Source organism: Panthera pardus, unplaced genomic scaffold (genome assembly GCF_024362965.1).
Source record: "Panthera pardus isolate Hobbes unplaced genomic scaffold, ASM2436296v1 HiC_scaffold_11, whole genome shotgun sequence".
NCBI lineage: Eukaryota > Metazoa > Chordata > Mammalia > Carnivora > Felidae > Panthera > Panthera pardus.
In genome coordinates, this window is record NW_026526666.1 from 70,803,154 (window position 1) to 70,814,463 (window position 11,310).

The 11,310-nt window shown below is 40.0% G+C and overlaps 2 pseudogenes; both read left to right on the top strand.

Annotated features, from left to right (window-relative positions):
• Positions 1-2,138: 2,138 nt before the first annotated feature.
• On the top strand, positions 2,139-2,864 carry LOC109266968 (cell division control protein 42 homolog; annotated as a pseudogene).
• A 6,547-nt stretch (positions 2,865-9,411) lies between these two features.
• Positions 9,412-10,435, top strand: LOC109266623 (small nuclear ribonucleoprotein Sm D2-like; annotated as a pseudogene).
• The last annotated feature ends 875 nt before the right edge of the window (positions 10,436-11,310 follow it).

Below are 11,310 nucleotides of genomic sequence, written 5' to 3' on the forward strand. Positions count from 1 at the left end.
TGTCTCCCTCTCTCTCTGCCCCTCCACTGCTCACACTCTATCTCTCTAAAAAATAAATAAACATTAAAACAATGTTTTTTAATGTTGAAAAAAAAGTGAACTTGTTAGATGAATGAAGGAATGAACAAATGAAGCAATCATAGTATAATCATAATTAGAACTGAAAGAAATTTCACTTAGAATATATCTACTTAGGGGCGCCTGGGTGGCTCAGTCGGTTAAGCGTCCGACTTCGGCTCAGGTCATGATCTCGTGGTTCAGGTCATGATCTCGTGGTTCGTGGGTTCGAGCCCCGCGTCGGGCTCTGTGCTGACAGCTCAGAGCCTGGAGCCTGCTTCAGATTCTGTGTCTCCCCCTCTCTCTGACCCTCCCCCATTCATGCTCTGTCTCTCCCTGTCTCAAAAATAAATAAAACATTAAAAAAAAAAATTTTTTTTTTAAATTTAAAAAAAAAATTTAAAAAAAAAGAATATATCTACTTAAAATAAGAACCAATATTTCATAGTAAGTAATAAGGATAATGGGACTTTATCTAGGGTGGGGTGGGAAGAATCTTATATTTAACAAGATTTAGGGAGGGCTTCCAGTTAAAGATGTTGGGTTGAGGGGTGCCTGGGTAGCTCAGTCGGTTAAGTGCCAGACATTGGCTCAGGTCATGATCTCATGGTTCATGGGTTCAAGCCCCACATTGGCTCTCTGCTGTCAGTGCAGAGCCCGATTTGGATCCTCTGGCTCCCTCTCTCTCTGCCCCTCCCCTGCACTTTCTCTCTCTCTCTCTCTCTTTCTCTCTCTCTCTCTCAAAAATAAAAAATAAATAAAACATTTAAAAATTTTTTTAAAAGATGTTGGGTTGAAGACATACATTTACAGCCATTCCCTTTTGAAGCCTGTCTACATACTAATAAAGGAAATTTTTTGGGTTTTTTTTTTTTTGTTTTTTTTTTTTTTTTTGTGATTGACCCTAGAGAATTTTTTTTAATTTTTTTAAATATGTATTTATTTTGGGGCGCCTGGGTGGCGCAGTCGGTTAAGCGTCCGACTTCAGCCAGGTCACGATCTCGCGGTCCGTGAGTTCGAGCCCCGCGTCAGGCTCTGGGCTGATGGCTCAGAGCCTGGAGCCTGTTTCCGATTCTGTGTCTCCCTCTCTCTCTGACCCTCCCCCGTTCATGCTCTGTCTCTCTCTGTCCCAAAAAAAAAAAAAAAAAAAAAAAAAAATGTTGAAAAAAAAAAATTTTTAAATATGTATTTATTTTGAGAGAGAGTAGGAAGAGGCAGAGATTGAATCCCAAGCAGGCTCTGTACTGTCAGCACAGAGCCTGACACAGGGCTCAATCCAACAAACCATGAGATTATAACCTGAGCCTAAATCAAGAGTCAGATGCTTAACCTACTAAGCCAGGCACACCTTTTATTTGTTGTTTTGTTTTGTTTTTAGGTAAAACAGGATCAAAGAGAATGGGAGAGGAAGTAACAGCAACATTTTTAAAGCTGGAAAAGAGATGAACAAGTAGTAATTAACCTAGCAGACTAAGAAAGGCTCAGGAATTAGTTGCAGCAGGTCCCTCTAGGAATAGAGAATGAAAATAGAGCTAAAAAAAGGTGGTTAGGTTGAACATTTTTAAGAGGTATTTAGACTGTCTACATCTTCCCCAAGGCAATAGAAGACTAGAAGTTTAAAGAGGATAAAACGGGCATCTGGGTGGCTCAGTCAGTTAAGCATCCAACTTAGGCTCATGTCATAATCTCATAGTTGATAAGTTCGTCATGATCTCATAGTTGATGAGTTCCAGTCCCACACTGCTTCAGATCCTCTGTCTCCCTCTCTCTCTTCCCATCGCCCACTTGTTCTCTCTCTCTCTCTCTCAAAAATAAATAAACATTAAAAAAAATAAAGAGGATAATACAGGGGAGCCTGGGTGGCTCAATCAATTAAGCATCCAACTCTTGATTTGGGCTTAGGTCATGATCTCAGGCGTTTGTGAGTTGGAGCCCTGCATTGGGCTCTGTGCTGACAGTGCAGAACCTGCTTGAGATTCTCTCTCTCTCTCCCTCTCTCTCTATTCCTCCTTGCTCTCTCTCGCTCTCTCTCAAAATAAATTTAAAAAAATTTTTCTTAATAAAAAAAGGATAAAAAGGCCCCGGCGGAGAAGCTGAGGTCATCATTGAATTTGAAATATTTAAAATGGATACAAAACTGTTTCAGCAATGCAGACAATTAAGTGTGTTGTTGTGGGCAATGGTGCCGTTGGTAAAACCTGTCTCCTGATATCCTACACAACAAATAAATTTCCATCAGAGTATGTACCGACTGTTTTTGACAACTATGCAGTCACAGTTATGATTGGTGGAGAGCCATATACTCTTGGACTTTTTGATACTGCAGGTCAAGAGGATTATGACAGATTACGACCGCTGAGTTATCCACAAACATGTATTTCTAGTCTGTTTTTCAGTGGTCTCTCCATCCCCATTTGAAAATGTGAAGGAGAAGTGGGTGCCTGAGATACAAAGACTCCTTTCTTGCTTGTTGGGACCCAAATTGATCTCCTAGATGACCCCTCTATGATTGAGAAACTTGCCAAGAACAAACAAAGCCTATCACTCCAGAAACTGCTGAAAAGCTGGCCCATGACCTGAAGGCGGTCGAGTATGTGGAGTGTTCTGCACTCACAGAAAGGCCTAGAGAATGTATTTGACGAAGCAATATTGGCTGCCCTGGAGCCTCCAGAACCAAAGAAGACCCACAGGTGTGTGCTGCTATGAACATCTCCAGAGCCCTTTCCGCACAGCTGGTGTCACCATCGTACTAAAAGCAATGTTAAATCAAACTAAAAATTAAAAATTAAAATTCGTTTTTGCAATAATGACAAATGCCCTGCACCTACCCACATGCACTCATGTGAGACAAGGCCCATAGGTATGGTCCCCTTCCCCCTCTCAGTACTAGTTAATTTGAGTAATTGTGTATTGTCAGAAAAGTGGTTAGTACTAGTTTTTGTTCTGTTGTTTCAAAAAAAAAATTTTTTTGTTTTGTTTTGTTTTGTTTGTTTAAAAGCAAGGCATGCTTGTGATGACTCTGTAACAGACTAACTTGGGCTGTTGAAGCTGCTCCCGGGGCTCCATCCACTCTGGAGAATAATCTGGGACATTTAGGGGTTTTGTTTTTGTTTTTGTTCTTTTTGTTTTTGTTTTTGTTCTTTTTTGGGGGGGAGTGTGTGGGGGATTTGTTTTTATTTAGTCATGTTTTTTAAATTCAGTAACCATTGGACAGCCCTTAAGGGGAGGAGGATGGACTGACTCCACATTCCACTTCCTAGAGCTAGTTTAGAACACTTGTCCCCCACCTGGTGCTCTTAGGAAGGAGTATAATAAATGTTTCATTTAATAACATACTCCTTTTTGAAAGTTGCCTTTCTCTCCACCCTTGAGTATGTCTAGTACTTGATGAAACTCATGAAAGCAGGTGGAACCTGTCTTGCCCCTCCTCTTTTCTAGGATGCACTCTATATGTGACTGTGACTTTCAAGGAAATTTGTTTGCCATTTGCTGATTTTTTTTTGAAGTTAATTTCTAGCTTCATTCATTGATAAATGAAGAAAAGTATTGCACCTTTTGAAATACACCAAATGGATTGAGTACGTAATTAAAAAACATTTTTTTCCCTGTCAGTCATTGTCTTACATGCTTAGGTAGATGTCCAGCTTAGTAGCGTATGATACGGTGTTCCTAAAACACAGCCAGAGACCTGGTAGATCGAGGAAGTGTGAGGGGTGGTGCTAGAAGACAGATGTCTGTGGAATGATGCACATCCTCTTTCAAGTTGGAGGATGGAGACAGACCTGCTTCATGAAGAAGCTGGGGGTGCGGGTGGGGGTGGGGAGGACATTTAACAACGTGGGGACCAGTCAGGGGAATCCCCTTATTTCTGTTTTGCATACGGGGAACCCTAGAGTAGCTAGTTAAGGCTCTCTAGTTTAGTAAAAAAAATGGAGTCTTATGAAGATTCTTCATGAGTGTTAATGGGGATTTTATCTGCTTATTTTGGTTGCAGTTCCCAATTTTTAAAAATGTTTAGGTAATCTTCTCCGCCTTCCCCAAATCCTAATTCTCATAGATTCATTAGTGTTGAACCAATGCTTTCACATGTCTCAATTCTTTGTACATGCATTCTTTTCAGATGTATTAAAGAAAAAAAAACCCTTCAAAAAAAAAAGGATAAAACAAAAAAGGATGTTGAACTGAGTGAAGGTTGAGAGTAGAAGGATATTGAAAAAAAGGGATTAAATGATTACATACAAAATGTTGAGACTTTGTGACAGGCAGCTAGTTGTCTTCCCATATGCATGTTCCCCTTTTTCTATAGTAGTAACAGAATCCTGATTTTAATTTATTTATATATATATTTTTATTTTTATTTTATTTTATTTATATATTTATATATTTATTTGTCACTGTCCCATGGAGGTAGTACTCACATGATGACATTCTGGTTAATGGAAAGTGAACAGAAGCAATGTGTGCAACTTCCAGATAGACACATCAAAGGGAAGGGGCTGGTCTTTCAAAAGACTTGGTAGTGAGGGGCACCTGGGTGGCTCAGTGCATTAAGCTTCCTTCCTTGGCTCAGGTCGTGATCTCACAGTTCATGAATTTGAGCACCACATTGGGCTTCTGCACTGACAATGAAGAACCTGCTTGAGATTCTCTCTCCCTCTCTCTCTGTCCCTCCCCTGCTCGTCTCTCTCTCTCTCTCTCTCTCTCTCTCTCTCTCTCTCTCTCAAAATGAGTAAATAAAAATAAAACCTAAAAAAAAGAAAAAAGACTTGGTGAACCATCTTCAACCATGTCAATCAGGGCAATGCCCCAGGAATGACAAAGCAGTAATACAGGAGAAGCCTATGTTCCTAGCATCACGGAGCCAGTATACCAGCTCTAAGCTGCTTACTCTCAAAATGTTATATAACATAGGGGCACCTGGGTGGCTCAATCTGTTGATTGTCTGACTCTTGATTTTAGCTCAGGTCATGATCTTGCAGTTCATGGGTTCAAGCCCCGCATTGGGCTCTGTGCTGATAGTGCAGAGCCTCCTTGGGATTCTCTCTCTCCCTCTCTCTTTGCTCCTCCCCTGCTCACTCTCTCTCTCTCTCAAAATAAATAAATTTTTTTTAATAATTTTTTTAATGTTTTTATTTATTTTTGAGAAAGAGAGACAGAGCATGAACGGGGGAGGGTCAGAGAGAGAGGGAGACACAGAATCCGAAGCAGGCTCCAGGATCTGAGCTGTCAGCACAGAGCCCGACGCGGGGCTCGAACTCACTGACCATGAGATCGTGACCTGAGCCGAAGTCGGATGCTCAACGCACTGAGCCACCCAGGCGCCCCTCAAAATAAATAAACTTTTAAAAAAATGTTATATAAGACAGAAATAAACATCTTAGATAATCACATATCAAGCAATAACTACCAGAATTGCAAAATAGATAGAGATAAGTCAATAATTGTAGTTAAATTTTAAATGCTTGTCACTCAGAAATCATTATAAGCACACAAAAAATTAGCAGAAATGTTGAAGACATGACTAATACTATTAATATGCTCAAGTGACTAAATATATGTAGAAATCTATACTCAAAACTTCAAATGCACATTATATTCAAACATTATGGATGATTTACAAAAATGGACCATATATTAGGCCACAAGAAAAATCCCAATAAATTCTAAAGAATCCTTGTCATTATTGTACAGACTATATTCTCCAATCACTAAGCTTTATTGCACTGCAAATTAACATTTATAGAGTTGACCCTTGAGCAACAACATGGGTTTGAACTGTGTGGATCCACTTACACATGGATTTTTTACAGTATAGCACTCTAAATGTATTTTCTCTTCCTTATGATTTTCTCTTTTTAATTTAAGAAGAAAAGGAGGGGCAGAGAGAGAGAGAGAGAGAGGGAGAGAATCTTAAGCAGGCTCCATGCTCAGCAAGGAGCCCAATGCAAGGCTTGATCCCACAACCCTGAAATCATAACCTGAGCCAAAATGAAGTTGGACATTCAACCGACTGAGCCACCCACGCGCCCCTATGATTTTTTTAAATATATATTTTTAATGTTTTTATTTATTTTTGAAAGAGAGAGAGAGAGGGAGGGGCAGAGAGAGAGAGAGACACACACAGAATCTGAAGCAGGCTCCAGGCTCTGAGCTGACAGCATAGAGCCTGATACAGGGTTCAGACTCATGAACTGCGAGATCGTGACCTGAGCTGAAGTCGGACACTTAACTAACTGAGCCACCCAGATGCCCCTATGATTTTCTTAATAACATTTTCTTCTCTCTAGCTTCATTGTAAGAATACTATATGTAATTCATATAACATAAATATGTGTTAAATGACTGTTTATGTTATTGATAAAGTTTCTAGTTGACAGTAGGCTATTAGTAGCTAAGTTTGAGGGGATTAAAAAAGCTATATGTGGATTTTTGTGAGGAGTGGGAGGGAAGAGGGATCAGTGCCTCTAACTTCTGTGTTGTTCAAGGGTCAACTGTATATAGCATAAATAACATAGTATAAATATCCCTTGGGTTAAAAAATCATGAAGGAGGGCACCTGGGTGGTTCAGTTGGTTAAGCATTCAGCTTGGGCTCAGGTCATATCTCGCGGTCCGTGAGTCCAAGCCCCCCATCAAGGTCTGTGCTGATAGCTCAGAGCCTGAAGCCTGCTTCAGATTCTGTGTCTCCCTCTCTGTCTGCCCCTCCCCTACTTGCGTGCTCTCTCTCTGTCTCTCTCTCTCAAAAACAAACATTAAAAATATGTTTTTTAAATCACGAAGGAAGTTAAATACTTAGAATGGAGTGATAATGAACACTCTATATGTCAAAATTCATAGGACATGAAGCTGCATTTACATGAATTCTAGCTTTCAAAAAATTTTGTCAGGAAACAGTAAAAAGAATGACCTAATAATTCAATTTATGAAGTTAAAAAAAGAGCAATAGAGAAATCTCAGGAGGAAAAGACATAAGGAAGATATGGCAGAAATCAAGAGAAAAATTGAAAAATAATAAAACTAGAGACTGCTTCTTTTAAAAAAATTAAATATGTGCAGAAAAAATATATAGATAGCAAATGCAGAAAGGAAAATGCAGAAGAAATAACTATAGAAACTTAAACACAATTTAAAAATAAGCATATTAAGAATAACTATATGTTAATAAATTTGAAAACATAGTTTCATGAATATATGGGTGTTGAAGTGTGGACGATCCACAGAAAGGAATATAAAGAGGAAAATCAACAGAACTTGTCATGAACATTCTAGCAGTTAACATCTCAACCAATAAAAAGATTTTCAGGGACGCCTTTGGCTCAAGTTATGATCTTATGGTTCATGAACTCAAGCCCTGCTTCCAGTGAGCTAGAGCCTTGCTTTGGGCTCCGCACTGACAGTGCAGGGGCTGCATGAGATTCTCTTTCTCATGCGCTCTCTCTCTCTCAAAAAATAAAAAGAAATTTTTTTTTAAAAAAGAGATTTTCAATATTTTAATGCTTTGGACAAATATCAGGACTCCTTAATGGATATTTTCCTACATGAATACGGTGACCTCTTTCAAATACATGTTATCAGTCCCCTTTTTCAAGTATCTTTTTTTTTTTTTTTTAAATGTTTACTTATTTATTCTGAGAGAGAGAGCACAAGCAGGAGGGGCAGAGAAAGAGGGAGAGAATCCCAAGCAGGCTCTGTGTTGTCAGCACGAAGACAGATGCGGGGGCTCAAAATCATGAGCCAAGCTGTGAGATGACCTGAGCCAAGATCAAGAGTGGAACTGACTGTTAACTGAGCCACTCAGGCACCCCTCCAGTATCCTTTTTTAGATTCATCAACATTTTGACTACAAGGTTCACATTCCTTCCCCTACACAATGTTACAAGGTCTCATTTTTACTACCTGCCTGTGAGATGGACTCTCCCTTGCAGACTACAAGGCAGTTTCTGAGAGGTGTTAGATTGTACTGGTGTATAAAAAATTTTTGGTGTAAGAACTAGAATGTGGTGGTGCTAGCCATTAGCCGGTGAGCACTCTCTTCCTTTCTTCTGGAATGTAGTCTTAGAAAGGCAAGTCTCATTTTGAAATTCTTTTTATTCAAAACAATAATCATAAAAAGAATCATTTTTGTAAAAATACTTGAGGACTTCATAGTTTTCCAAAAAGCCTTAATACTTTGATATTAAGTATCTTCCTTCAAAGGCTAGTGTCCTCATCTTTGATTTTCTTTGTTGGTTAACTATCAGATCCTCACTTATCAATGGCTTTGGGTATGTTGTATGAAATTTCTCCAGCTTCACTTCCATTGTTTCATCAAATAATACATCTTTTGCAAGATTTGCAATTTCACTTTGCAGTGGATGTGCACTGTATTATCCAGTGATTAGTCAAAGATGTCAACAGAGAAATCCTAAAGTTAAGTAGGGTGAGATGTTTGAGTCAGGAACAATTTTTAATCAGTCAGTTTTCAGTTTATTAGTGAATAATTTCATGTTATGTTCAATAACTTCTGCTTCCTCATATGGGCTGAATTGTGTCCTCTCCAAATTTCTATACTTAACTCCTAACTCCCAGTACCTCAGAATGTGGCTGTATTTGGAGACAGGGTCTTTAAAGAGATAATTAAGTTAAAATGAGGTCATTAGGATGGGCCCTAATCCAACATGACTGGTGTCCTTATAAGAAGAAATTTGGACTGACCTGGGAGTGAAGCCACTACCACCGTGAGCCTCCTCAAGAAGCTCAAGAGTGATATAAATAGAACTACCCTACGACCCAGCAATTGCACTACTAAGTATTTATTCAAGGGATACAGGTATGCTGTTTAAAAGGGGTACATGCACCCCAATGTTTATAGCAGCACTATCAACAATAGCCAAAGTATGAAAAGAGCCCAAATGTCCATCAATGGATGAATGGATAAAGAAGACACACACACACACACACACACACACACACACACACACACACACACAATGGAGTATTACTCAGCAACCAAAAAGAATGAAATCTTGCCACTTGGCAACTACGTGAATGGAACTAGAGGGTATTATGCTAAACGAAATTAGTCAGAGAAAGACAAATATATGGCTTCACTCATATGAGGACTGTAAGACACAGAACAGATGAACACAAGGAAAGCAAAATAATATAAAAACAGGGAAGTGTACAAAACATGAGACTCTTAAATGTGGAACAAACAGAGGGTTACTGAGGGGTTGTGGGAGGGGGGATGGGCTAAATGGGTAAGGGGCATTAAGGAGTCTACTCCTGAAATCATTGTTGCACTATATGCTAACTAATTTGGATGTAAATTAAATACATACATACATACATACATACATAAAAGAAGCTCAAGAGTGAGATGACCCCAGAGGAGCTACAGAAGTGGGAGGATGAAGAGTTTAACACGGGTCCACTCTCTGTGCTCACACAGTCAAGAACGCCCAAGTGTTCATCAACTGCTGCAACAAGAAGCCCCTGGGCCCTGGGAAGGCCTTTGACAGGCATAGCACCATGGTGCTGGAGAATGTGAGAGATGTGGACTGATGTCTCCAAGAGTGGCAAGAGTAAGAAGTCCAAGCCAATCAACAAAACCACTGCATCTCCAAGATGTTCCTGTGTGGGACTGGGTCATTGTGGTCCTGCAGAACCTACTTATCGAAGGCAAGCAGGGACCTCCTCCTCACAGTTGGAATTCCCTCATCCTTCGAAGACCTGCCCTTTGGAATGGGAATAATAAAGTCTTAGGTTTTTTCTGTGGCAAAAAAAAAAAAAAAAAAGAGAACGAGAGAGAGAAGAAATTTGGACATAGAAGTATACAGAGAGAAGTTGTAAAAGCACAGGGAGATGGCCATCTATAAGCCAAGGAAAAAGGCCTGGCACAAATCCTTCCCTCATGACTTTCAGAAGGAAGCAATCCTGACACCTTCATCTTAGACTTGTAACTTCCAGAAGTGTGAGGAATAAATTTCTGTTGTTTAAGCCACCCATTCTGTGGTACTGTTACAGCAGGCCTAGCAAATTAATACACCTCACACTCAAACTACTTCATAATTGTAGAAACTTGAATCATGAGTCAGAAGCTATGGAATCATATAGCAAACAACCTGGGGAGGGGGAGGTCAGGAAAGAGGTCCCAGAGGAAGTGACAGCTAAACTGGACATTTAAGGAAGAGGTGTTAACTGCACAGTGGGCTAAAGGATGGGTTGTTCCAGGTAGAAAGGACCAGAAAAAACGACTAACTTCCAACATGCTCCCTCCATCTACTTTTTATCCGTTTAATCCATTCTCTCCACTGCATCAGCATTGTGTTGCTAAGACACGTATCATGACAAGTTATTCTGGCTCCAAACTGTGTGGCTTCCTGCTGCGTTCAGGATAAAAGCAAAATCTTTAACTAGGCCCTCCATCACCAGGCCCTACCTAATTTCAGCATTATTTCATGCCATCTCATCCCCACTCACTTTCAGTTTTTATTACAAAAGACTTCTTTAGGTTTTCCCAACAGCTTCTTCTAGTTTCAAGGCTCCCCCGCTACCACAAGCTATTCAAGTTATATGGAATACTGTTCTCATGCTCACCTCTTTTAACTAATTAATCCCTATTCATCCTTCATATCTCTGCTGATTAAATCAGTAGGCTCCTTACTCTGTGTTTTTTCATAACACTTCTTCCAAGTGTAATTAAACTAATTATGCAATTACTTAAAGTCTGTCTCCTCCGTTAAACCGTAAGGACCTATGTGTCTTGGTCCCCTGGGTCTGACATTGTGCTTAACTCATGTAAGTACCCAATAAATATGTGTTGAATGAAGAGCAATGGTTCCACTGGAAAACTAAAATATGTTTTGTGTGACTTTTTAGAGGAATTATTCAAAAACTCTCCTGGGGCACCTGGGTGGCTCAGTCGGTTGAGCGACCGACTTCGGCTCAGGTCATGATCTCATGGTTTGTGAGTTCAAGCCCCGCATTGGGTTCTGTGCTGCCAGCTCAGAGCCTGGAGCCTGCTTCTGATTCTGTGTCTCCCTCTCTCTCTGACCCTCCCCCACTCATGCTCTGTCTCTCTCTGCCTCAGAAATAAATAAACATTAAAAAACAACAACAACAACAAAAAACTCTCCTAAAACCACAGTGGCTAGGGCACCTGGGTGACTCAGTAAGTTAAGTGCCTGACTCTAGGTTTTGGCTCACGTCATGATCTCACAGTTTGTGGGATTGAGCCCTGTGTCAGGCTCTGAGCTGGCAGTGCAGAGCCTGC